The sequence below is a fragment of the Taudactylus pleione genome, unplaced genomic scaffold, assembly GCF_031769625.1.
Source record: "Taudactylus pleione unplaced genomic scaffold, aTauple2 ptg001106l, whole genome shotgun sequence".
NCBI lineage: Eukaryota > Metazoa > Chordata > Amphibia > Anura > Myobatrachidae > Taudactylus > Taudactylus pleione.
The window spans coordinates 3,419,549-3,444,996 of record NW_028285507.1 but is presented as its reverse complement, the minus strand read 5'-3'; the positions used below and the strand labels follow the sequence as shown (position 1 = coordinate 3,444,996).

At 44.1% G+C, this 25,448-nt stretch overlaps 1 long non-coding RNA gene across 1 annotated transcript in view; it reads left to right on the top strand.

Annotated features, from left to right (window-relative positions):
* The first annotated feature begins 260 nt into the window (after positions 1-260).
* LOC148453728 (uncharacterized) overlaps positions 261-25,448 on the top strand; it is a 194,737-nt gene continuing 169,549 nt past the window's right edge. The window contains exons 1-4 of the long non-coding RNA XR_015874877.1: positions 261-355; positions 4,522-4,709; positions 11,914-11,985; positions 15,460-15,603. This is a non-coding gene — a long non-coding RNA (uncharacterized LOC148453728). The remainder of the gene's footprint in view (positions 356-4,521; positions 4,710-11,913; positions 11,986-15,459; positions 15,604-25,448) is intronic.

Genomic DNA, 25,448 nt, shown 5'->3' with positions numbered 1-25,448 from the left:
AACCGGGTCAAGATTCGGATTCACTTTTGTGACCCAGTACGAACCGCATCTGTGCCAGTTCGGAACTTGGGTTTAAAAATCTCTGACATTTTAGTTGTTTTTATTGATTTTTTTTTAAATTGCTTTTTATTGATTTTTATCAGAATCCAAAACCAAAACACGAAGATTAATCCAGATCCAAAACCAAAACATGGGGGTCGGCGCACGTCTCTACCAATAAATGATGTCTTTCAACTGTAAAGAAGCAGAAAACATAATAACAGTCATTTTAAATCATTCTGTTATCAATTGGAGAATATCTGAATGAGAAGTGATTGTGCCTCCATTGTAGATGGGACTGTAGCAAAGGACAAAGGTAAGCAGTGCTTAGACCAGGTCGTAATACAGCTATCAGCTCTCAGAGCAGGCTGGACCCTGGACGCCCTGGAAATAGGACATGTTGACCGAGTGAGCGATTAAAAAATAATAACAACAATTACTTACTGTAAAATAAGTTAAACTTACAAACTCCAGGATTAAATTGATCAAATCACTTAGTTATCCAGACCAGTCGTGTCCCTGCTACGCGGTTAGTTTTTTCCCCTTGTCTTACAGTAAGTATGTTTCATAATAGTTAGTCCTCGGTGTTACAGAGATGCTGAATATTTTAGTTCATCAACTAACAATAATAATGAGTACGACTTGTCTGAATTCCACTTTAAAGCCACGAAACTTCCTAGAATTCTGTATTATTATGACATCGACATTTATTTCTGATACGTTCTCTTATGCTCTGCGCCACTTTGTAAAACATCTTGCCGTATTTTGGTCAAAACACTGAGAATTTCAAATGGAATCCCCCATAGGTGAGGAACCTGTTATAGGCTTTCCAGGGATGGCCTGAGGGGAGGGTCCGGATGAGGCTGCTGCGCTATCACCTCCTCCGGAGAGGGAGACGCTTGTCTTTGTCTTATGCTTCTAGAATTGAACTTACTTTCCTCTAATATTAAACAAATTTTTTTGTAGTGTAGATATTAAAGTTGACTGTAGTCCATCACGCTCTAGTCTATAATGCCTATAAACGAGATAAAGTAACCGTCTCAGGCAGCGGGTTATGGGGAGAATTGGAAAGAAGGGAATAGATGCCAAAAAAGATACGTGAATCTTATTCCTTCAAACGTAACCATTAGTACAGCGTATACCTTGTTTATGATAATACATAATGCTTAAAAAGCTCAATATAGATGATGTGCGCATACTGTAGCTCACACATTACTGGTACTGTCGTTTGCAGCTGCGGCTGCTGCCTATTACCCTGCGGGAGCCTGCAGGTGTGCGCATGTCTGAGTACCGGGGCACTTACCGGGGGTGGTGGATTATGCTGGTGGGTAAGATCCGCCACTGGCAGCGTGCATGTGGGATGAGAAGGGTCCATCGTAGACAAGGCTCTGCATTACTATTCTTACTAACGGGGGAATTGAGTTACTGGCAATACAGCTTAATACTAAATAAATCCAAAAAACATGTCCTGTTGAGGGCTCCAGCTGAAAATCCCTTTTTTTAACACAGTTGGAAATGATTGCTTAATTTTCTGCGTTCTCCTATGCAGTGTCGGACCGGGGCATGAGGGCCCACCAGGAAATGCAATGGTAGGGGCCCAAGCTTAAGGGGTTTGGCCAGCCACCAGAGGCCGTGTGGCCAGCCAAAACAGATGGACTTGGCCAACCATTAGAGATGACATGCAAAAAACAGGACCCCCTTTATAAAAGCCACTTTGATTGGCAGGAGGGTTACTCTTTGTGTAGTTCCCATAGAAACAAATCAAGCACCCAAGTTCATCCATGATCCAGCCCCACTCCTAGAGTGGAGCAGGCAGTGGGGCCACCGGGGATTTCCCCTGTCCCCCTGTTAGTCAGTCCAATCCTGCTTCTATGGGATGTAAGGAAAATGAAGGTGAAGGAAGATGGTTGCGGAGTAGCTGTGCCCAACCTTTCTGTAGACTCTCCGCAGAACATCACCAGGAATTCAAGTGCTCCGTAAATATTCAGACAGATATTTAAACCTTCTAAACGAAACAAAACAAACTAAAAAATCCCCTTTACTAGATTTGATGAAAGTCACTGATTACTGATGGATAAAGAAGATCGGATGGGAACCACAATATACAAGTTCCTCCGTATTTGCCTCCAGCTGAGAGCTCTACAATTGTATGTAAATACACCGAAACTGATGCAGAGCAAGAGGCACAATCAGCGCAAAGCACAAAAAAATACACACAAAAATATTGTATTTCCACTATATACAGAGACCTGTGCACACCTTCGGGGCGTGCAGTGTATGTGTTTGTACCAGCTGTGTAGCAGGTGCACAAGTTACGCTTAATTGGTGAAATAAAACCTGCTTTTACTGTGCTCGGCACACGCCAAACCTCCCCAACTGTGCATAAGCGCACATTCACTTTCTGGATATGCGCAAACTGTAATAACGCAACATACGCTACGCAAATTGTACGTTGCCCCACTTCCTGCGAGAGAACCTATTCCCTACGTACGTTTTGTATGTGTAAAACCTCCTAATGAGCCCCTAAAATGTATTTACCTGTCTGTCCGAACGTACGTACTCATGAAACTGTTCTCAATTCACAAACCTGATGGGGAATGAAAGAAGCCAAACCCGTGTTTTTTTTTTTTTTTTAAAAGGATCTTCAACTTTTAACAAATTGTAAAAACTTTCCCCTTATTTAATCTAAGAAGACAAGTGCCTTAAAGGCTAATGCCACTTTCTAAATGGCGCAGTTAAAAATAAATTTCCCAGCAGCAGCAGCAGTGATAGCGCTGGGACTGTGAGAGGTAATTATGTTGGTGTGCTGGAGCGGGATAATGGCACGGTGATTGGGTTGCCAACCTTTCAAAATATTTAGATTTTTACTGGCGCTATCACAGGTCAAACTTATTTGATTTTTTTACAATGGCCGCATTCCGGAGAGAGACGATATAATTTGCCGCCTGTGTTTGTCTGCAAATCACATCCCCCTGAGCGTTTCTGCTTTTTTTGAAGTCCAGACTGTCTGGCCGGACCCTACACTGTCTCACAAAATCAAGCACATATATACGTATATATACAGTATATTTCATAACAAGGACGGTCGGAATTTGAAGATGGATTAACAGACAACACTAAAATATGTAGGGGCACAAAGTACGTAATCTTAAATGTCCTCTGATTGTCTAATGCCTCTGTAGTCCCGTCTGAGGCATTTAAGCTTCTGTTTACAGAAAAAAAATAAATCACCTGTTACAATACTAACGCTTGTTGCCTGAAGAAGTTGGGTTAATAAAGTGAGCACCGAGGGATCCCGGTATAAATGCACCGCAGAGAGCACAAATGCACAAAGTGATGTATAAAAAGAGCAAAATAAATACATTCAGTGGAGCAGACATTATGAGGAGCGGGCTGATAGCACAATGGGGGAATAGGGAGTACGGAAGTAGATTAAACTCGCTAAGGTCTGTTTCGGCAAACGCTATAGAAATGTTAATGTTGAATCATAAGTGCTGAAATTAGCAACACAATAGTGTTTTATGGACAAGAGCATTTCCATTAGCCTAGGAGTGTTAATGTACAAGTATACATCTGGCCGCTGCTGAACTACAGGTCTCAGTATGGAAGGGATACAGCAGCCAGAGTGTCACAGGCTGCACTTCTGGTTGTAAAACATAATTTGTGTTTCAGAGTCTTTTAACTGATAGTGGGCCTGATTCAGAGCCGGACGCTATTTGCGGACGGTCGTTCCAAAAAAGGGGCCGGCTATTTTAATTGAGCGCTCGCTCTTTGCGGTGTGTTGACGCCTCTATGTCTGAGCGAGCGAACGAAAAATGCGCTCGCTATTTTGTAAAGACACCCCTTTGCCGTTCGCATCACACGTCATCTCCGGTATTTATTAGATTGATCGGGAACGTCGAAAGGCATCTGAACAGCTCGCAGTGCTTGTGGTAGGTTTTACTTCCCGCTATCACTGCGAGCAGTTCAGGCTAAAAGACAACCAAGCGACGTGGTCGATGACGCTCCTTTACTAATTATACACTTCCATTAAACGCCCTTTTTACCGTTAGGCACGTCTGCGTTCGGATCTCCACACCCCCGTTTCCAAGCACCTTCCCCCGTTACCACCCACAAACGGTACATTCTGTCAATCAAATTAGCAGCCCCTCGCTGTTTTGCGAGCGCATGATTTCCGACCGCAATGACTGGTTTGCGCATGCGCATTACGACCCATACGCATGCGAAGTTGTGCGAACATCGCTCAGAGCGAACGAGCGGCCGCTTACGAGCGGCTCTGAATCAGGCCCGGTATTCCTACAGAGTTGTGTCTAGGCCTGATGCCTGCAGCGGTAACTGCTATGGCGGCTTTCTCATCCCTTATACAAACTACTATAATCATTGCTGTATGAATGGGCTGCTTTTTTAAAACACAAATATTGTAATTTTAAAACATTATTAGAGCTATCAAGAAGGTAAATAGCATAATTGATGTGTTTGCAGGATTGTGCTGGAGACAGCAGCTTCGGTGGCTCATTACAGACCTACACCTCTGGTGCTGGCGGGTCGTCTCTGAGGAATAATACAGAATTATTGCAGAATGAGTTCGTTGTGCAGCAACTTTTTGCCGTTTTGCAGATAATGAGAGAGAGAGAGAATTACATTAACGGGCCGCAACAGCAACCAACCAGGTAAGCACAATGATAATTAGACTAATGAGAGCTATTCTCTGATTGGTTACTTTGGATGACAGCACATAATGTTGCTTAAACCTTGAATACACTCATAGCGCGTAATAAAAGAGGAATTATTGAATGTATATGATATGATTTAATCAGCCTGCCGACAATACAAAATTCTGCTGTAATCTCAGGGTGAAATGACTTAAAAATAAATAATATATAATATCACATGCAATTAAATAAAATATCCATCTTCAGATAAATTTAACATCTGGATTCTGTGCTGGAAGCTCTGGGGCTGATTCAGAGCCGGACGCTATTTACAATCGCTCATTCAGAAAAAGGGGCCGGCTATTTAAATTGAGCGCTCGCTCTTTGCGGTCTGTTGACGCCTCTATGTGTGAGCGAGCGAACGAAATATGCGCTCGCTATTTTGTAAAGACGCCCCCTGGCCGCTCGCATCCTACGTCATCTCCGCTATTTATTAGATTAATCGAGTACATCGAAAGGCGTCTGAACTGCTCGCAGTGCTTGTGGTTGGATTTTCCTACCGCAATCTTGCGAACAGTTCAGGCTAAGAAACAACCAAGTGACGTGATCGATGACGCTGCTTTGTTAATTATGCACACCCTTAAAACGCCCGTTTTGACCGTTTGGCACGCCTGCGTCCGGATCTCCACTCCCCGTTTTCAAGCACCTTCCCCTCTTACCTCCCACAAACGCCTCATTCTGTCACTCAAATTAGCAGGAATTTGCTATTTTGCGAACACACAATTTCCGACCACAATGACTGGTTCGCGCATGCGTATTACAACCCATACGCATGTGCAGTTGTGCGAACATCACTCGGAGCGAACGAGCGGCCGCTTACGGCTCTGAATCAGGCCCTCTGATCCAAAGGGAACCATGAATTTTCCTCTTGTATTATTAGCCCCAGCCCCAAATCTCAGCAAACGTTTCCAGAAATTGGTCTCTCACATATTAGCGTTGTGCGCTAGCTGCAATGGGAACCGGAAATCCCTCTCTAACCTTCCTCTCAAGAACCCAATGGAATGAATACTGTACATTTGGCAAGTCTCAGCTATGGAAGAAAAATATGCAATCTCCATGATAAGGGACATGGTTGTCTAGAAAGCTAAGGCCCTCATTCAGAGCCGCTCGCTATTTGCGGTCGTTCGTTCTAAAACAAGGGGTGGCTATTCAAATGAACCGTTCGCTAATTGCAGTCTGTTCACGCCTCTAAGTCTGAACGAGCGAGCAAAACTTGCGGTTGTGATTTGAAAAATACGCCCCCTTGCCGCTCGCACCATACATCATGTCCGCTATTTATTAGATTAATCGAGTACATCGGACAGCGTATGAACTGCTCGCTATTCTTGTGGCTGGTTTTTTCAACCGCTATTTTGCGAGCAGTTCTGAGTAAAAAAAAAACAAGTGACGTGGTCAATGACGCTGCTGTATTAATTATGCACTCCCTTAAAACGCCCGTTTTGACCTTTAAGCACGCCTGCGTTCGAATTCCACACCCCCGTTTTCAAGCACCTTCCCAAATTACCACCCACATACGCCTCCTTCTGTCACTCAAAATAGCAGGCATTCGCTATATAGCGAACAAACGATTTTCGGCCGCACTGACTGGTTCGCGCATGCGTATTAAAATCCGTACGCATGCGCAGATGTGCGAACATCGGTCAGAACGAACGAGCGGCCGCTTACGAGCGGCTCTGAATCAGGGCCTAAGCTTCATTTTGCGAGAATACCCCTCACTTTTCCTGCCTACTAGACCCCTCTGATAAACCTCTTTTCCCCTTACATAGGGACTATTGTTTCCATCACTCTACCCATTGGACATCATCTATATATTCCCTGAGTACCTTTATTGTTACTTTTTCCCATTACCTCTCTATTGGTGCACCATGATGCCCCCATCCTGTTACATGATTATTAAGTACCCCCCCTGATTGAGTAAAATATGTACAATCAATTTGAAGTATTTTAGTTTAGAAAACATTTTTCCTGTTCCAATAGAATTTAAATGTCTGTAAGACCAAAAGTTATAGCAATGTATTTAGTAAAAATTGCATGAGGTCATGTACAATAAGAAAGACATCTGGCGTGAGAATCCCTCTTACATTTGGGTAACACTTTGGGCTCGATTCAAGTCAGCGCGATGGTGAATAACCCCGGCAGGGAGCTCCCGGAGCTATTTAATCCAGCGCGCTGTTTGGTCCGACTAAAGGATTTCCTCACGCACCCCTCTGAAGGTGCAAGGAGAAATCTCACAAAAGTGCCGGTCGCAAAGGTTGTTTTCCGGCTTAGTGCGGTGCTAACAGCCTCGCGGCCAGCACTTTCGTTGGAGAATGCCGGTTCTTCTAACTAAACAGTGGTTAAGTCCTAAGGACTTAACCTCCGCTTCCCCCTCTGATTGCTGCTCCTACCATCCCGCTATACTCAATCTGCAACCCCCCAGCCGCCACCACTTTGCTCAATTGTGTTCCCCGCCCATACTAACGCCATTCCCAGCGGCCGCTGCTCCTCTCCTAGGTCTGTCTTGTCTCCCCAGCAATGGGAGACATTGGGGCGCACACCCCAGCTCCCCCTGCACATGCATGCCAGAGACGGGAAAACCCTACACACACCTTACACACACCTTACACACACCTTACACAATCCTTACACACAACTTACACACACCTTACACAATCCTTACACACACCTTACACAATCCTTACACACACCTTACACACACCTTACACAATCCTTACACACACCTTACACACACCTTACGCAATCCTTACACACCTTACACAATCCTTACACACACCTTACACACATCTTACACAATCCTTACACAAACATTACACACACCTTACACACACCTTACACAATCCTTACACACACCTTACACACACCTTACACAATCCTTACACACACCTTACACAATCCTTACACACACCTTACACACACCTTACACAATCCTTACACACACCTTACACAATCCTTACACACACCTTACACACACCTTACACACACCTTATACAAACCTTAAACAAACATTACACACACCCTACACAAACCTTACACAAACCTTACACACACCTTACACAAACTTTACACACACCTTACACACACCTTACACACCTTACACACACCTTACACACACCTTACACACACCTTACACAAACCATACACAAACCATACACAAACCTTGCACACACCTTACACAAACCTTACACACACCTTACACAATATTTATATAGATCTTGTGCTAAAAAAATAAATGAAATCTTGTTTGTAATGGACATTCATATCTTTATGCATAACTTGCTTTCATAACTACAAGAAAAGCTTCTGTTCACCCCTATGCTCGCGGCCTGTGAACATGGTTGGTAACGTTATAATGGCTGTTAGAGACCTGATGTCCTGGGGTCAGCTTCATAAATTATTCTCATGGCTTGTAAATGAATAAAAACGCTATTGGGCCGCTGCGTTGCTGATCAATGTCAGTAAATTGTTTTCTGAGTTGGAGCGTATTAGGGAGGAGAATCGCTGCAAAGTCTGATGAATGGACCCGTCACTGTGAATTCTATCAGCTTCTCGTGTGAGCTTAAATGTTTTGCAGCCCTGTATATGTTCTTCTGTGTATTATACTATCATGTAGCTCCGTGCATGGCAGGAATAACCAGCAGGAACACTTTCCATAGTGACTGCAGTGGTTAAGAAATTATATTTTTATTTTAAGGAGAAAACACAATACGTGTTATCGTGTCCTCTCATCTGGTATCTGTAAGTAACATTAGTCGTCACAGCAACCACAAACTGCAGTTTAGTGTTTATAGCGCTGTGGTCCCTAGGTGAGAAGGCTTAATGGTCTCTCTGCTTCCATTTATTTGCACTCCTGACTGAACTTTCTGTCCTTAAACCATAGCTCACACTGAGCTCTCATGGAAGTGCAGCGTTCGAGCGTTAACATGCGCAAATTGCTCTTCTAAGTTCTTACACATGCCCGGTAATGCACACTCAGGAGGACGTCCATTCAGCGGTGCGCTGCCCTCCTGTGCTACGCGGCAGCTACATAATATCCTATTACAGATCCCCGAATGACTGACAGTATATATTATAAGACATCTGTATGTGTGCACAATACATTGTCGGAGTTATATAATGCACTCCTTGTCACCATTCACACTGAGGGCTAGATTTACTATAGTGAGAGTTTTTTAGAAACAGAGATGCTGCCCCTAGCAACCAATCAGATTCTACTTAACATTCATCCAGCACCTTCTAGAAGGTAAGAGCTAGAATCTGATTGGTTGCTATGGGCAACATCTCCACTTCTAAAAACTCTCACTTTAGTAAATATAGCCCTGACAGTTTTGTTTTTTGACTGAGCTGATATTTAACAAAATAAATTAATTTCGGGTCAGTGACATCACCGAGACGCTGCTGAGACAATAATTTTGTGGGTGCGACAATGGACATCAGACCGCAGTCAACTTATTCACTGGGACTTGTGAAGGTTTTTAGGTAGTTTAGAAAAACAGAGGTTTCCTTATTGCTCACTGTCCTCCTAATCGGCAGCTAATATTCATCATATATAATAATAGTGTTACTCGCTGTATTTTATTTATTTTAAGCATTATGAGACATATTGTTCCTTTTTTATACTACTGTACCAACTCGTACTCGCCAACATTCAGCGCACTCCTTCCGGGAGGGAGCCGAATGTCTGCATACAGTGGGGGGTATGGCAGGGCAATGATAAAGTAGGGGGGCGTGACCGCGCGATTGCATCATCGTGGCCATGCCCCCTCTTCACAATGCCGAAATTCATGGCATTGTGAAGCAAGTGGCGGGGCCACGATGACGCAATTTAGCGCAAATTGCGTCTCCGCCCCGCCGCTACGGGGGTTTCTATCAATACTGTGGGGGGAGCGGACGGGTTGGCGGAATCCGGGAGACTTGCCTGCCTTTCCGGTTGGCTGAGAGCGGCACCCGATATTCGCAAGGCTCCCGGCCAAATTGGGAGGGTAGGCAAGCCTGTGCCAACTTCTAACGCTGGGTACACACTAGAGCAGGGGTTCTCAACCACGGGCCTCAAGCACACCAACAGTCCAGGTTTCAAGGATAGCCATACTTGAGCACAGGTGCCCTGATTAGTACTGCAGTTATATTGATCTCACCATCTGTGCTCAAGCCTGGATATCACTAAAACCTGGGGCGGGATGCAGCAACCTGAGAAATGCGGTCAGACCCCCAAAATGCGGGTTTGACTGCATTTCTCATATGCACTGCACTCCGGGGTCTTGGTCACAGTGGGTAATGCTATCTTACTGACGGCATTAGTCACAGAAGCCTAAGGATGCCAGACGGGCTTCTGGGTCATAGACCCGGAAGTCCCGCCATCGCAAAGGTCCACTCTTACCAAGAGAGCGGTCCTTTGCGGTGCTGGTCATGCATTCCTTGCGTTACCAACACCGAAGGGTGGCGGGACGCATCGCATCCCGAATGCGATGTTTCATGCATCCCGCCCCTGGACTGTCAGTGTGCCTTGAGAACCGAGGTTGGGAAACACTGCAGTAGACAATGAGCAATATATCGTCCAGTGCTTCGCCTTTCACAGATACAATATGTCGCGTCGCGCATGCCGCACGGCAGACGCAACATGTCTGAAAGGTACAGTATATTGTTCACATCTGCAGGTGTGTACAGATGACCGACCGACCGACCCACATGACGGCTACAGATACCAGCGACAATTGCATCACAAATGGGCTCAGTATGATTTACCGCCGGACGCATGCCTGGTTGTTCTAATGTCGACTCTGGAAGACAGGCGGTTCTAATCCCGACAGGTAAGTATTCTCCTATTCACTAACCCAACCCCCCCAACCCTAACCCTCCCTTAGGGGTGTATAACCCTAACCTCCCCCAAGTGCCTAACCCTAATCCTCCATGTAAGTGCCTAAACCTAACCCCCCCCCTTCCCCTAGCCTAACCCTAACCCTCCCGGGGAGGTGCCTAACCCTAAATCCTCCCTGTAAGTGTAAAACCCTAATCCTCCCTGTAAGTGCCTAAACCTACCCCCCCCTTCCCCTAGCCTAACCCTAACCCTCCCGGGGGGGGGCCTAACCCTAAATGCCCCCTGTAAGTGTCTATCCCTAATCCTCCCTGTAAGTGCCTAAACCTACCCCCCCTTCCCCTAGCCTAACCCTAACCCTCCCGGGGGGGTGGTACCTAACTCTAAATCCCCCCTGTAAGTGTCTAACCCTAATCCTCCCTGTAAGTGCCTAAACCTAACCCCCCCTTCCTCTAGCCTAACCCTAACCCTCCAGGGAGGGTGCCTAACCCTAAGTCCCCCCAGGAGGCCCTAACCTAACCCTCCGCTCCACGCCCGGTGCCCGGCTTACCTTCGATCGGGATTCCGGGCGTCAGGCTCCCAGGGCGTAGGTAAAATGACAGGCTCCGGGATTTCGACGCCTGTCAGTAGCCCCTTGCCGGGATTAGACAGTCGCCTAATCCCGACTGCATGCCATTTAAATGCCCGCCCAGTTGTGATGTCTGGCCAGACATATCCTACGGCCGATTGATAAGCGTGTATGCTTCCCAAAATCAGTCGCACGGTTGCCGGGTCCATCAGTCAATGGCGCCGTCAGCCAAGTGTGTACCCCACATCTATCAAGGCTTCTCACCCTATTTTTCAACTGTACTTTTGCTATCTGCATCTAAGGGGATTGTGGGGCCTGACTCAGAGTACTGATGGTCACCGATTGGCGCATGCACGGACACCGCACCGTGATTGACAGGCTATGGCCATTTGGGGGTGGGGGTGTCGGACAATTTTCCAGGGCCTGCTGAAGCCGGTGGCTGTGTCCTTGCACGCAGCATCACTGGCCTCAGCTGCGTGGAAACATTGGACATCCTGAGTGACCTGAAGGTTATTCAGATGACCGATGATTATGCACAGTGATCCGATGCTGCGTCTTCCACGGCAGCGGATAACAGAAGCCGGCAGAGGGCATCTACTTACACACAGCGCCTCTTGCGTAATTAGCATATTTTACCATCTCTGCTGCACCAGAATTAGAGCAGCGATGCGAATGGCGTATAGCTCTGAATCAGGCCCAGGGGTCAGAAATATTATTATAAATAAAGGCATCCAGGATGGCAGAAAAAGATTTGTTTCATATATTCCTTTTTATGTCATTTGTAGTCCCATCTGGCTCACACGTATACGTGCACAGACGCAGCAAGGCCGGTCGGTGAAGCAGAAAGACTTTTTGAGGTAAAATGTGGTGATAACAGGTTTGCCATCGCTACGACAAGCAGATCGTTGTTACTGATGCATAATAGTAAATACAGCAGTCCCGATAGTATCTTATTTCTTTCTTAGTACTATGGACTCGTACTCTCAGGAGTTGTAAAATAAAACCTGTTAAAAGCATAGACAAAGAGCCCTATTATCATATCAAGCCCTTTTACCTAACAATCCTGAGAATTTAATTATAGATATTTAATATTTATGATATTTATTCTCAATGGGGACTAGCTTTTCATAGCTTGCCTCTGTTAGCTGTGGACTACATTTTAGATTTTTATTTCTCAGACAGGGAACCATAGGATCCCTCTCCGATACCCCCATGATCCCTATCTGACTCTCTTAGGAATCCTCTCCGATAAACAGGATATCCATCTAATCTCTGATACCCTTAGAAACAGTATGCAGTCAAAAGGTTGACAATGTCGACATTCATAGTTTGACATCACAATGTTCACAGTTATCATTTTGACATTGTTAATGTCATGCCTTCAGCATAGGGTTTTGTTATGTTACTGTACATTAATTCATATTAGCAGCCCCACCTAGTGGTCAGGACAGTAGTAGTTTAAATTGGATCTACGTTGTCCCTCCTAACATGCCTTAGCAGTCTAGCAATGCATTCTGGGCTAAAGGAGCTGTGAGCAGCCATTTCCTCCACACACATGGTCCCAGACAGTCATCACTTCATATGCTCAACCTGGTATAGCATCCGATGGTGAGTTTCTAAGCTTTAACTGTGCCATCATAGATCTGCTTAGCCAGTTATGTATGTTAGCTGTACTATGTCACACTGCAGTCTGTACTTTACTTTGCATACTGTATATTTCATGCTGTTTGCATATTCCATGTTATGTCTATGTTTGCCTTGCATTTCCATGTACATATTGTAATTGCCTTTTATTGTTTACATTTACAGTTTTACTGCACACACTCGCTTATACTCATGTACCTGTGTACATTCATGCAAGTTCCTCCTCTGAGGGGCAGAACAGTTAACATGTTGACATTTTGTCACTATCTACATGATGAATGTCGACATCATGACTTCTGACAGATCATACCTAACCCCAGGGCCAGCTCTAGGGGTGTTTGAACCGAGCAGTCTAACAGGGACGCCACCCATAGAAAGCGTACCTTTCCCCAGCGTCCCAATTTCAGCAAGTGGCCCACGAGTGGTCAAATCGAGGGGGGTTGGGGACCCCCGCCGCCGCAGCTGTGTAGCAGTGCCGGGACCCTGGAGTCTGAATGGATGCTGCGCACATGCGCACGGCATCCATTCAGTGCCGTGAGAGGGCTGGGGGAAGCCCAGCTAGTGAGGCTCCCAACCCCAGCCTGACGTTATTTGGAGGCGTTCCATGCAGGCACACCCCTCAGATAACATTCCATAAGGAGGCGTGGCCCATGGTAAGTAGGACATGCCCCCATTTCGATCACACGTGGCGCGATAATGAGCGCAGAGCACTCGGCCAGCACAGGGCGCTATTAGCCCTGGAGCCGGCCCTGCCTAACCCCTTATGAGCCTCAGGGTCCCTCTCCGATAGCCTTAGAATCAATCTCAGATACCCTTAGGCTCTCTCTTCTATACCCTCATGATCTCTCTCCAATACCCTTAGGATCTCTATCCGATACACTTTGAATACCTCTCAGACAACCTTCAGATCCCTCTTTGATATCCTCAGGATTCCTATATGATACCCCTAGGATTCCTCTATGATACCCTTAGAATCCCTCTCCAATACCCTCAGGATCTCTTTCCAATACCTTTAGGATCTCTCTCTGATACACTTTGGACCATTCTCCGATACCCTCAGAGCCCTCTCTGATACCCTCAGGATTTTTCTCCAATACCCGTAGGATCCCTCTCTGATACCTTTGTTTCCTTCAAGATACACTCAGGATCCCTCTTCGATACCCACAGGATCCCTCACCGATACCCTTAGGATCTATTTCTGATACTCAGGGTTCCTCTGTGACATCCTTTGGGTCTCTTCTCCAATACCCTTTGGATTCCTCTCCGTACCCTTAGGATCTCTCTCCGGTACCCTACTCTTGAACATGAGAATACTGTAGGAATTGTTTACACTGAGAAAACCAAAGCTGGGAGCAGAGTGGTTGCTAGTGATCCAACTTGAGCCCCGGATTTATAAATAGGGGAAAAAAACATATTACAGTAATGTTCAGGCTGCTAACACTAATACTGATCAATAGACCCCAAAGCATTGCTTGAAACAGAGTATTAGAAGAGCGTTCTAAAAGCCTGCAATCCTTGCAGCATAGTGCGCTATGTACTTATTGAGCGCACTAATAGGAGACCGATATATATTATAGGGTGTTTACATTTGTGTTTGCTGTATCGCAGTTGAGCAAAAGCAAAGAAAAACAAATGCTTGTTAAAGCTACCAGCATTGTAGCACATAATAATAATAATAATAATAATAATAATAGTAATAGTAATAATAGCAATAATAATAATAATAATAATAATAATAATAATAATAATAATAATAGTAATAATAGCAATAATAATAAATAATAATAATAATAATAATAATAGCAATAATAATAATAATAATAATAGTAATAATAATAATAATAATAATAGTAGTAATAGCAATAATAATAATAATAATAATAATAATAGCAATAATAATAGTAATAATAGCAATAATAATAATAATAATAATAATAGTAGTAATAATAGCAATAATAATAATAATAATAATAATAAGCGTTCATAACAAGCATTAAGCACATAAAATGAACGCACATGGTTACCTCAGGTCTGAGAGAGAAAATACATCGCAATGAAACATTCACAAAATTTGGGTAAAAATATACCACTGTGTTTTCTTTATATTTTCTTATGTATTTTATGGGAAAATAATAATGAGCACAAATAGAGAAAAGAGCAGAAGTAAATTAATGGCAGAACTTTCTGTTCCTCTGTGCTGCTTGTATCAGAGCCAGTGACAGGGGAAGGTCAGATTCCTGTGATTTACACACAACTAACCAAACAGAAAGTGATTTATGCTGTGATCTGGTATTATGGCGCTGACTGCGCAGCACAGCACGGCCGGAAACAGGGAAACTCACATTATAATAAAGCAAAACTCATAATGGGAAGATACTGTACAGTATTATCGGATAGCAAAATGTATCTCATATACTGTATATATAAAATGTGTATTATTGGAGTGTCAACCGTATTGATCTGGTTTATCAATTATTGCTATATGGTTATCTCTTTCCTTAATCGTGTTTTCATTAATTTTGTTACTTAGTTATGTCCGTTATGATCAGCTGCAGATCCAGTCCATAATTTGTCACAGCAACTGCATGTACTGTATATGATGTATGATCATGTCGTTTCTCAAGTGATTGCTGTGTTCGATACACTAACAACATGTCTCTTGTTTATTTGTTCACGTTGACTACTAGGTACCGCAGTAGCGACTAAGGTTGCCATAGCGAGCACTGGAGGTGAGCCGCTCAGCGTCATCCTGATACGTAGGGCACCCCAGGGCACGTGATCGCGACCTGAACCAGTCTGTTCCTGTGCAGTTATCGGGTGGGGGTATACAGGTAAGCTCTTGTTTTATGTCTGTATTCTGGCCCGGATTCAGAGCCGGACGCTCTGACAGAGCGCACGCTCTGACTCAGGGCCGTTCTTCTGAATTTTTAGACCGGCCTCCTGGCCGCTCGTATAGCTGTGGGTGACCACCCACAGCGATAGCGAGCGGCCAGGAAGATGGTCGCAATGGTCAAGACCATCGCGACAATCGGGCTTGCGACGAGACCCTTGTGGTAGGGTCTCGTTGCCGCAAGACCTGGAGTGCTTTCGGCTCAAACAGAGCCGAAAGCACTCCCACTGACATCACTTGTGATGTCAGTGGGGCCGGCCCCAGACGGTTCCCATGGGAACGCCTCCATCTGGGATGCCACGCCCCCGCATGCCCACCAAAGGAGGCATGCTGTCACTCAACATCGACAGCACGCCCCCTTTGGTACGAGACCCGGAGCGACGGTTTGCCCATCGCTATCCGGGTCTCGCTCATGAACACTGCGCCACCATCAACCCGCTGGCGAGCGCTCAGCGCTCGCGAGCGGGTCTGAATCAGGCCCTCTGTTTGTTCCTGACAACGGGGCCAGTTGAGCCTTGAAACTTTGACTTTGTGAGTAAAATTAATTTGCAAAACCCCGGAGTGATATGTGGTGCATAGCTGCTGATGTTCCTTTGCTATTGTGTATGATTATGTAGCACATAACAATAATAATAATAATAATAATAGTAATAATAATAATAATAATAATAATAATAATAATAATATTAATAGTAATAATAATAATAATAATAATAATAATAATAATACTACTACTACTAATAATAATAATAATATTAATAATAATAATAGTAATAATACTAATAAACGTTTTAGAATGTAAGCTCTTACGAGCAGGGCCCTCTTGTGCTTCTCCCTACTTTTGTTTCATCTACTTCTTACTCCCCACTAGGGCACCTAACACTTGTTCCTTATGGTTATCTGGGTGTTATGGTCACTAATGTAGAAATGTATATTATCCATGTCCTGGTCCTGTATTGTATTGTTCTGTAAGTCACTGATCAACAATTTGCTTATGTACTATTGAAGGTGCCGTGGAACACTTGTGGCGCCATATAAATAAATGATAATACTACTACTAATAATAATAATAATAATAATAACAATAATATCCATCCACTTCTTGATTACCTTGATTATAAGATAGGAACTTAGCCAGCACACCATTTAATTAGCAAATAAACATTTAATAACTTCGTCCAAATCCAGGGTGAAAAAACATCCAATAGTTAACATATACAATCCAATGTATTCTCTGGGGAGTCATGCTCTAAACCCAGATGATCTCATCCCAACAGCTGTTTCGATTCCACCTTCCTCAAGGGAAGACCCAACACGTGCATCTGTCATTACAAAGGTACAAAAAGTCAATAACACACAGATGCAGGGGCGTATCTTCCTATTGGCCAGGATTTCCCTCACCAGGGGCACGCTGGCCGATGGGGGTTGCCGTCCACAGTCATATACTGTACAGTATCCCTGTTGCCCATCCCAGTGATTTCACGGCTGCCCGGCACTTACAGTAGTATACAGAACAGTAAACATACAGTACTGTACACACTGAAGGCCGTATTCAATTTAGGGGTCTATTTACTTTTTTTAGCCGATCTCGTCTTTTCACTCCAAGGGGTCTAGTTACTAAGCAGTGTTAGAAGACAGAGTGAAAAGTGATAAAAAGTGATAAGGTACCAGCCAATCAGCTCCCAACTGTCATTTTTCAAACACAGCCTGTGAGATGACAGTTGGGAGCTGATTCGCTGGTAGCTTTTCACTTTCTTATCACTTTTCACTCTGTCTCCTAACACTGCTTAGTACAGTAAATAGACCCATTGGAGCGAAAAGACGTGATCGGCTAAAAAAAAGATTCGCCGATTACGTCATTTCGTCAGGCGGAAAATTATCGCCGTGTTCAATTTGAAAGACTTTCCACCTAGGCGGGAAGTCAATGCAATGTACAGTAAGACAGTATGCGAATAAGTTTTGCCTACTGTATGAATAGCAGGCGGAAAAAAGTGGTGAATTCGGGTGCAACGTTGCGGGAAGCCTTCAACGTGCAGCCTTCAGACAGTCCCCTAAAGGTACTGTAAACTGCGTACATTTAAAAAAAAAAAAAAACACTGACAGTCAGAACACCCAAAAAATTCACTTTCATTTTGGGGGCGGAAGAAAAAAAAATTGGGGGGACAAAATTAAACATGTAGGGGTAAATTTACTAAGATGGCAGTTCTATTTAAGACGTTACTGTACTGTATGTTGCCCATAGCAACCAATCAGATTCTACTTCTCATTTGCCGTATCTACAGTAGCACCTTCTAGAAGATAATACCTGGAATCTGATTGGTTGCTATGGGCAACATCACTTCTTAATAGAACTCCCATCTTATAAAATTTACCCCCTAATATATAAATTGTACTGAGTTTAGTAAGGGTTGGATAACAATACTGAACAAAAGTAGCGAAGAATTAAAAAAATTAAAAAAATTCATTAAGGTCTAGAACAGGCGGGACAGGCAGGTAGAGGGACGGAACATGTCGTAGCAAGACATCCCACTTTACCATAGCTGCATTTGACTAGCGACCCACTGGGCATGCGCAGTGCTGTGATCTTCCACACGCCATGGCATAGCGCTACATGTGTATGGATCTGGGCATGCGCCTGAGATACTGTACGATGACGTACAGTATTGTAGGACACACTCAAGCGAGGTGCAACCTTGGTATTGCAGGCGACTGTAGTGTAATGGTAAGTAATCAAGCCAATACATTACTGTCGCTTGCACAACCCTTTTGCGGGTTCGAAACTTGGAATGTTACACTTTAAAATTTTTATTTTTATTACTCAGTCAAGGTTACACTTTTTTGTCATAAAGTACTGTGGCATAGAAATTTCTGGATAATGTATTAGTGAAGATCTAAAACAAAATAAAATTATACAGTATATATTTTAAAGGTCTCGAACCAGCGGGACAAGAAAATGGTAGATGCAGTAGGGCTAGGCATTAGCCCCCTAGACTACTGCATCTACTGTACTAGAGTCATGGAATCACTACAATGTCTACAGTAAGTCCGGGACAGTGCCGACAGTATTGTACTTACAATATTACAGACAACTGGGCATGCGCAGTGCTATGAGACTCAATACGCCACAGTGTAGCACGCGACTAGCAATGCACTACTGTACGGTATACTGTATGGCGTATGGAGCAACAAACTACAGTATTGTAGCTGGGCACATCTACAGTACATGTACGGTACAGTACGGTATAATGTATTGAGTTTTGTAAGGGTTGGATAACAATACTGAACTACAGTACTATAGTGAACATTTAAAAAAAATAAAATAAATAAATTATCAAGCTCTCGAACAGAAGGAGAGAAGTGTAAGCAAGGCGGATCACATAACCCCTTGCCCACAAGTCTCTCCTAGTAAGAATTGCATCTGTCCTCTACAGTACTTTATGTGACATCTACAGTATCGTACGATGAAGTACAGTAAGTACTCAGGCAGCTGTAGTGTAGAGGTAAGAAATCGAACTTCTACATTGCAGACGTCTGTACAACCCGGGTTCGAAACCTGGAAGATTAAACTTTTTTTTTTATTATTATTATTAGACAGTCAAGGTTACACTATTTATTTTTTAATATTATTATTACACAGTCAGTGTGTAATACGGAGATCCCACTTTCACTGTGTGTGAATCATGACCCACTACTGTATGATCTTCTATACTGTACGCCATGGCATAGCGCTACAAGGGTATGGCTATGGCGCAGCGCCACTGGCTATGCATTGCAACCCCTCCACTGGGCACGTGCCAGAGATCCCATTTGTACCGTAACCCCTCGGAGCTGGCTAACAGTCACCACAGCACCAACTGTGCAGACATTGACGCAATTTTGCGGTTTAAACGCACAGTCAGTTTGTAATGCAGAGACCTCTCTCTCAAACACAGTCAACTATCAGTTATAGAACTCATAAAATCACTAAAGTTTCCAAGTCTGGGACAGCATTGACATTGACGCAAGTTTGCGCTCTAATGCACAGTCACTTTGCAATACAGAGACTTCCCTCCCAAACAAAGACTACTACTTTAGCACTTTCTGAAGTCATGAAATGACTATTGTGTATACTGTAAGTACTGTAAGTCTGGGAAAGTGCAGAATGGCACAAGTGTGAAATTCAACAGTATTGTACTGTAGGAATGCAGACAACTGGGCATGCGCCATGGCATAGCGCTACTTGGTTTATGGCTTGGCTCCACTGGGCATGCGGCACACATTCCATTGTCATTGTAACCCCTCCACTGGGTATGCGCCATGTGGAAAACGCTGTAATACTGTATAGTGTACCGAATCACCGCTTCTGTCAACCAATCATCGGGCGGTGATACAGAACATACGGTACATTGGAAATCAGATGCATGCGCAATGTAGTTTAGGAAAAGTGACACCTGGTGGGCAAAAAGTTGTATTACATGTAATGGCTTTTTTCCAGCATTACGCTACGCTACATTACTATACTTTCTTTGTGGCGCGACTCATGGCGTGGTGTCTGGCGCGCCATGCCTGGCGTTCGAGATAACACAGTGAAACACCATAATACCTGGTCACATCAGTATCTATCTATCTATCTATTTATCTCATATCTATCTATTTATCTCATATCTATCTATCTCGTATCTAGCTCTTTATCTCATATCTATCTATCTATCTATCTATCTATCTATCTATCTATCATCTATCTCATATCTATCTATCTCATATCTATCTATCTATCTATCTATCTATGTATCTCATGTCTATCTATTTATCTATCTATCTATCTATCTATCTATCTCATATCTATCTAACTCATATCTATCTATCTATCTATCTATCTATCTTTCTAGAAACGTTTTGTTTCCGCTCATCTGTGGTCACATCGGAGTGATATGCTGCCACCCCCTTATTATACTGCAACATTTACATTTTTCACTTACACTAATGCTCAGTCGTAGCTCATTTATGTCTTAAATTAATTTTGAAAGTAAAAGGACATTAATACACTTTTTATTGCACGTACAAATATGGACTTTTGATGATTTATTATATTTCGGTGCCTATAAATGCGCTTAATGTAAACCTCACCGGCATGGTGCAAGAGGCATTACAGTTACAGTGTCGGTAGACATCACCACATCTCTGCGGGCACACAATAATAAAGTCGTTTGGCACAGAATAGTGCTCTGTAACCCAGGGGCTCTGACTTTGGGCCTCATGTAGAGTTGGACGCATTTTATGTAATAATCGCAGACGTAAAATGCATCCGGGAAAAAGGCACAACTACAGGCGTAAGTGCGCAAGTACCTGCAACTCCACATACAAGTTACATGTGTCCCCCACATGAAGAAAATCGTATTTTCCACGTTAATTGTGTCATCATGCAGTGGAGACGGCAGTCTAGCTGATGGTGACGGTTGATGTTTTAACGATAAAAAACAAATGATTATTTATAAAACAGCGCGGTCTTCCCTTCAGTAGCGCTCGCTGCTCTACATTATTTAGTAAACACTGACGGTCTGTGCTGGTAATTATCACTATCAGAGCGTATCGAGCACAAGGGGTCAGGCACCAGCAGCGGATCCTGCCAGGGGTTACTGCCGGTGCTTCCACCTCTGAGTGTGCCATAACTACATTAACTCCTTGCCCTACGCTAACCAGCCCCCCCCCCTTTCCCACCTCTTCCCTTCCCCTTTCCACCTTCAAAACATGCGCCTGAGTCAGCATTGGGACTTACACTTGGCGCATTGTTCCGGCGCATACACATTTTAGTAGGGCCAGAAATATAATTTAGTAAATCCCTGAAACATCAGTTTGATATCATAATGTTTTGCTGGGATTTCTCTGCTTTTAGCGTATTTAATTGCTCTGTACAAAGGACCTCATTGTACGCGGCCGATGTTAACAGACCACGAACGAGTGCGCTTTGTTGTGCGCATGTGCGTACGAGTATTTGCGATCACAAAATCCGTCGCTTGTATGGCTAGCGAGCAGGAAGTAACTCCCGATAATTGACTGACAGGAAAGGCCGTTTGTGGGTGGTAACAGGGGAAGGTGCTTGTGAACAGGGGGAGTGGATGTGCAAACGCAGGTGTGTCAGACCACCAAAACGCCGTTTAAAGGGCGTGCATAATTTACAAAGTAGCGTCATGGTACACGTCACCTGAATGTATTTCAGCCAGCACTGATCCCTGTGCTTGCGGAAGGCTAAGGCAACCCCAAGGGCTGCGGGCAGCTCCGATGGCTCTCAATGGTCCTGACTAATCCTTCATTTCCCGGAGATGACGTGTGTTGCGAGTGGCAAGGGGGCGTCTGTAGACACTTGCGAGTGCACTTTGCCATAGCTCACTAAAACATAGTGGACGTCCTTACGAGACGCAGTGCAAGCACTTCATTACAATATCTGGCCCCTTTTTGCCAGCGAGCGATCGCATCTTGCGAGAGACTCTGAATGAGGTCCAATATTTCATCCCATCTCTAAATAAAATATTTTGCAGGATTTTTTCTTTAACCTTTTTAACGTCCATCTCACAAACCATGTTGATTAATATAGAAACTCCTTCTCCTCTCCTATATTTCCCATCAGGATTCCCCCGCCTGACCTCCCTCCTGGGAACCAGGTTCCTGGTGTAATAAACAGATGATACATGGTGTGCTGGGGTTCCTGTGTCCCATAGAGGGAGAATTAGTAACAGGCTGGACAGTTTCCTCAGCCATCGGACATGACACTGTACTGACCTTCAGTGACGTCTGTGCTGTGGCCATTAGAACCATCAATGGATTATTATCTTCCTACAGTCAATGGGAAATGTTTCTTTGTAACATTATTTATTTAGAATTATTCATATAGCGCCAGAATACTCCCTAGTGCTTTACCATTGGGATCAATTACAGCAATGATACAAAACTAGCGAGTGCGTCATGGCGGAACCCAAAACAGGAGACTCTTCTCAGTAAGCACAGTACCGACCATATATCAAGCGCGCAGTCACCAAACCGGTGCTTAGAGGGAGAGTTGTATATATATATATATATATATATATATTTATAATTTTTAAAACATCCTTTTAATGTCCAGTATAACATGGAGTATATAATGTACATTACTGTTCTGTACAATTAAATATATATATTGACCCTTAAACGCACTTTGCGCAGGTAAATTCAGAACATTTCAGCACCCCAGTAGTAAATACCAGAGTATTAAATGGCTCGATTCAGAGCTTGCTCCCCAAACACAGCCCTCACACAGCACCCATGGGGATTCCATGTGGTTCCTGTGTTATTGTCACACAAGTTCCTAATGTGCTCACTTTCTGCTTTTTAAATCCAATTATCCTAACGACCCTATCTAAATGATCTAAAATGAAGTTGGTGACACATATACACTACTTTGATTTATTATATATTCTCCAGATATGCTTTTGGGCATCAATCATTAAACTATTAAATATATTTTTAATGATCCAAAGTCATTACAGTTGATACATGTGTGTTACATGATTGAGTGACTTTATTACGTTTGTCTGTGGTCCCAGCATATGTTGTTATAATGAACTTTCGCTATGCATTTACCATTTATATACCAATCTGAAAAAGGGTCTCTCTAATCCAATTATTATCTATAAAATGCCAACATATTGCGCAGCGCGGCGAAGGACTCATAATACAAACAAGTTACATGATACAATGTCATGAAAAGCGCTGTAAGGACGATCTCGTTCAAGTGAGTTTACAACCCAAGTGGTGAGGGAAATAACTGATATACACTGATTGGCCAAATTATTATGACCATTGGGCTAGTACATTGCTGTGCCACCTGTGCCCTTAATACGGCTTCAGTTCTTCTAGGCATGGGCTCTACTAACCGTGGGTAAGTTACGTGGGGAATATTAGCCCTACTGCGATGACCTGCATCTCCCTAACGTGGCCCTCGCCACCCTGAAGAGCCGTGACCATGCCAGGAGGACCCGTTGTTATACTATATCCTACGTCAGCATTATCCATGGAATAGCTCCTTAACGTAAAATCACCTGGTGGGTATAATAATGTATAATATATAAAACATATACACAAGGTAAAACATTTGTGGCATTACTCTGCGTCCTCCTGGTGATGTGTAACAGCTGTAGGCAGTTCTCTATCCCTGAGGGGATAGGGGAGAATAATGCAAAGTAGTGTGAGCAGTCATGCAGGATAGTGGGTGCAAATAATGGGTGTGGTGTATCTGCGAATGAGGCTAGTGCAGTGGTCGGGGAACAGGGGTAAATTACCCCACATGGGGTAAAAATGAAATTCCTGGGGGTAATGGACGGACAGCCGGGCATGCTTATGAATCATTATAGAATGATACATATGCATGCCCGGCTGTGCTGCAGGGAGGCTCTAAGCCGGACGCCCGCTGAGATGTTATTACCAGTGGGCGCCCGGCTCCTTCCCTGCAGCGCCGCGTTAGCTGGAGGCTGGAGTTCTTTTCTGAACTCCATCTTCAGGCTCTCTCCATGCGTACTATGGGAGAGTCGTCATGACGTTTCTCCCATAGTTCTGAGGAGCAGCCAGGAGGACAGGACGGCGGCGGATGTAGGAGCGGGGATTATATGGGGCACTACTACAGGAGCATTATATGGGGCACTACTACAGGGGCATTATATGGGGCACTACTACAGGAGCATTATATGGGGGCACTACTACAGGGGCATTATATGGGGGCACTACTACAGGGGAAATATATGGGGACACTACTACAGGGGCATTATATGGGGGGCACTACTACAGGGGCATAACTATGGGAGCACTACTACAGGGGCATTATATGGGGGCACTACTACAGGGGCACTATATGTGGACACTACTACAGGGACACTACTACAGGGGCATTATATGGGGGCACTACTACAGGGGCACTATATGGGGGCACTACTACAGCAGCATTATATGGGGCACTACTACAGGGGCACTATATGGGGACACTACTACAGGGGCATTATATGGGGGCACTACTACAGGGGCACTATATGGGGGCACTACTACTGGGGCACTATATGGGGGCACTACTACAGGGGCATTATATGGGGGCACTACTACAGGGGCACTATATGGGGGCACTACTACAGGGGCATTATATGGGGGCACTACTACAGGGGCACTATATGGGGACACTACTACAGGGGCATTATATGGGGGCACTACTACAGGGGCATTATATGGGGGCACCACTACAGGGGCAATATATGGGGACACTACTACAGGGGCATTATATGGGGGGCACTACTACAGGGGCATAACTATGGGAGCACTACTACAGAGGCATTATAAGGGGGCACTACTACAGGGGCATAACTATGGGAGCACTACTACAGGGGCACTATATGGGGGCACTACTACAGGGGCATTATATGGGAGCACTACTACAGGGGCACTATATGGGGGCATTGCTATATGATTTCCTTCCTTTCAAATCAAGGGGGTAACGTCGGCTTATCTAAATATATTTTGGGGTAAAAGGTAAAAAAGTTCCCTGACTCCTCAGCTAGTGTAACAGTAAGTGTCTAGAAAATGTCACAGTTACTGTTATAAATAAATTAACAAAGAGAAATTGTTAAAATAGATTTGTCATATTTCCCAGGAAACAGAACCAGAGAAGAGCTCTATGGGGGAGATTTAATTCTTTTTTGGGCATCAATAATTAATGGGGCGCCCAGTGTTGCAATTCAATTGTTCTGGGCGCCCACTAATTATCACGGTCATCGCGCCCAATTAAACCAGGTT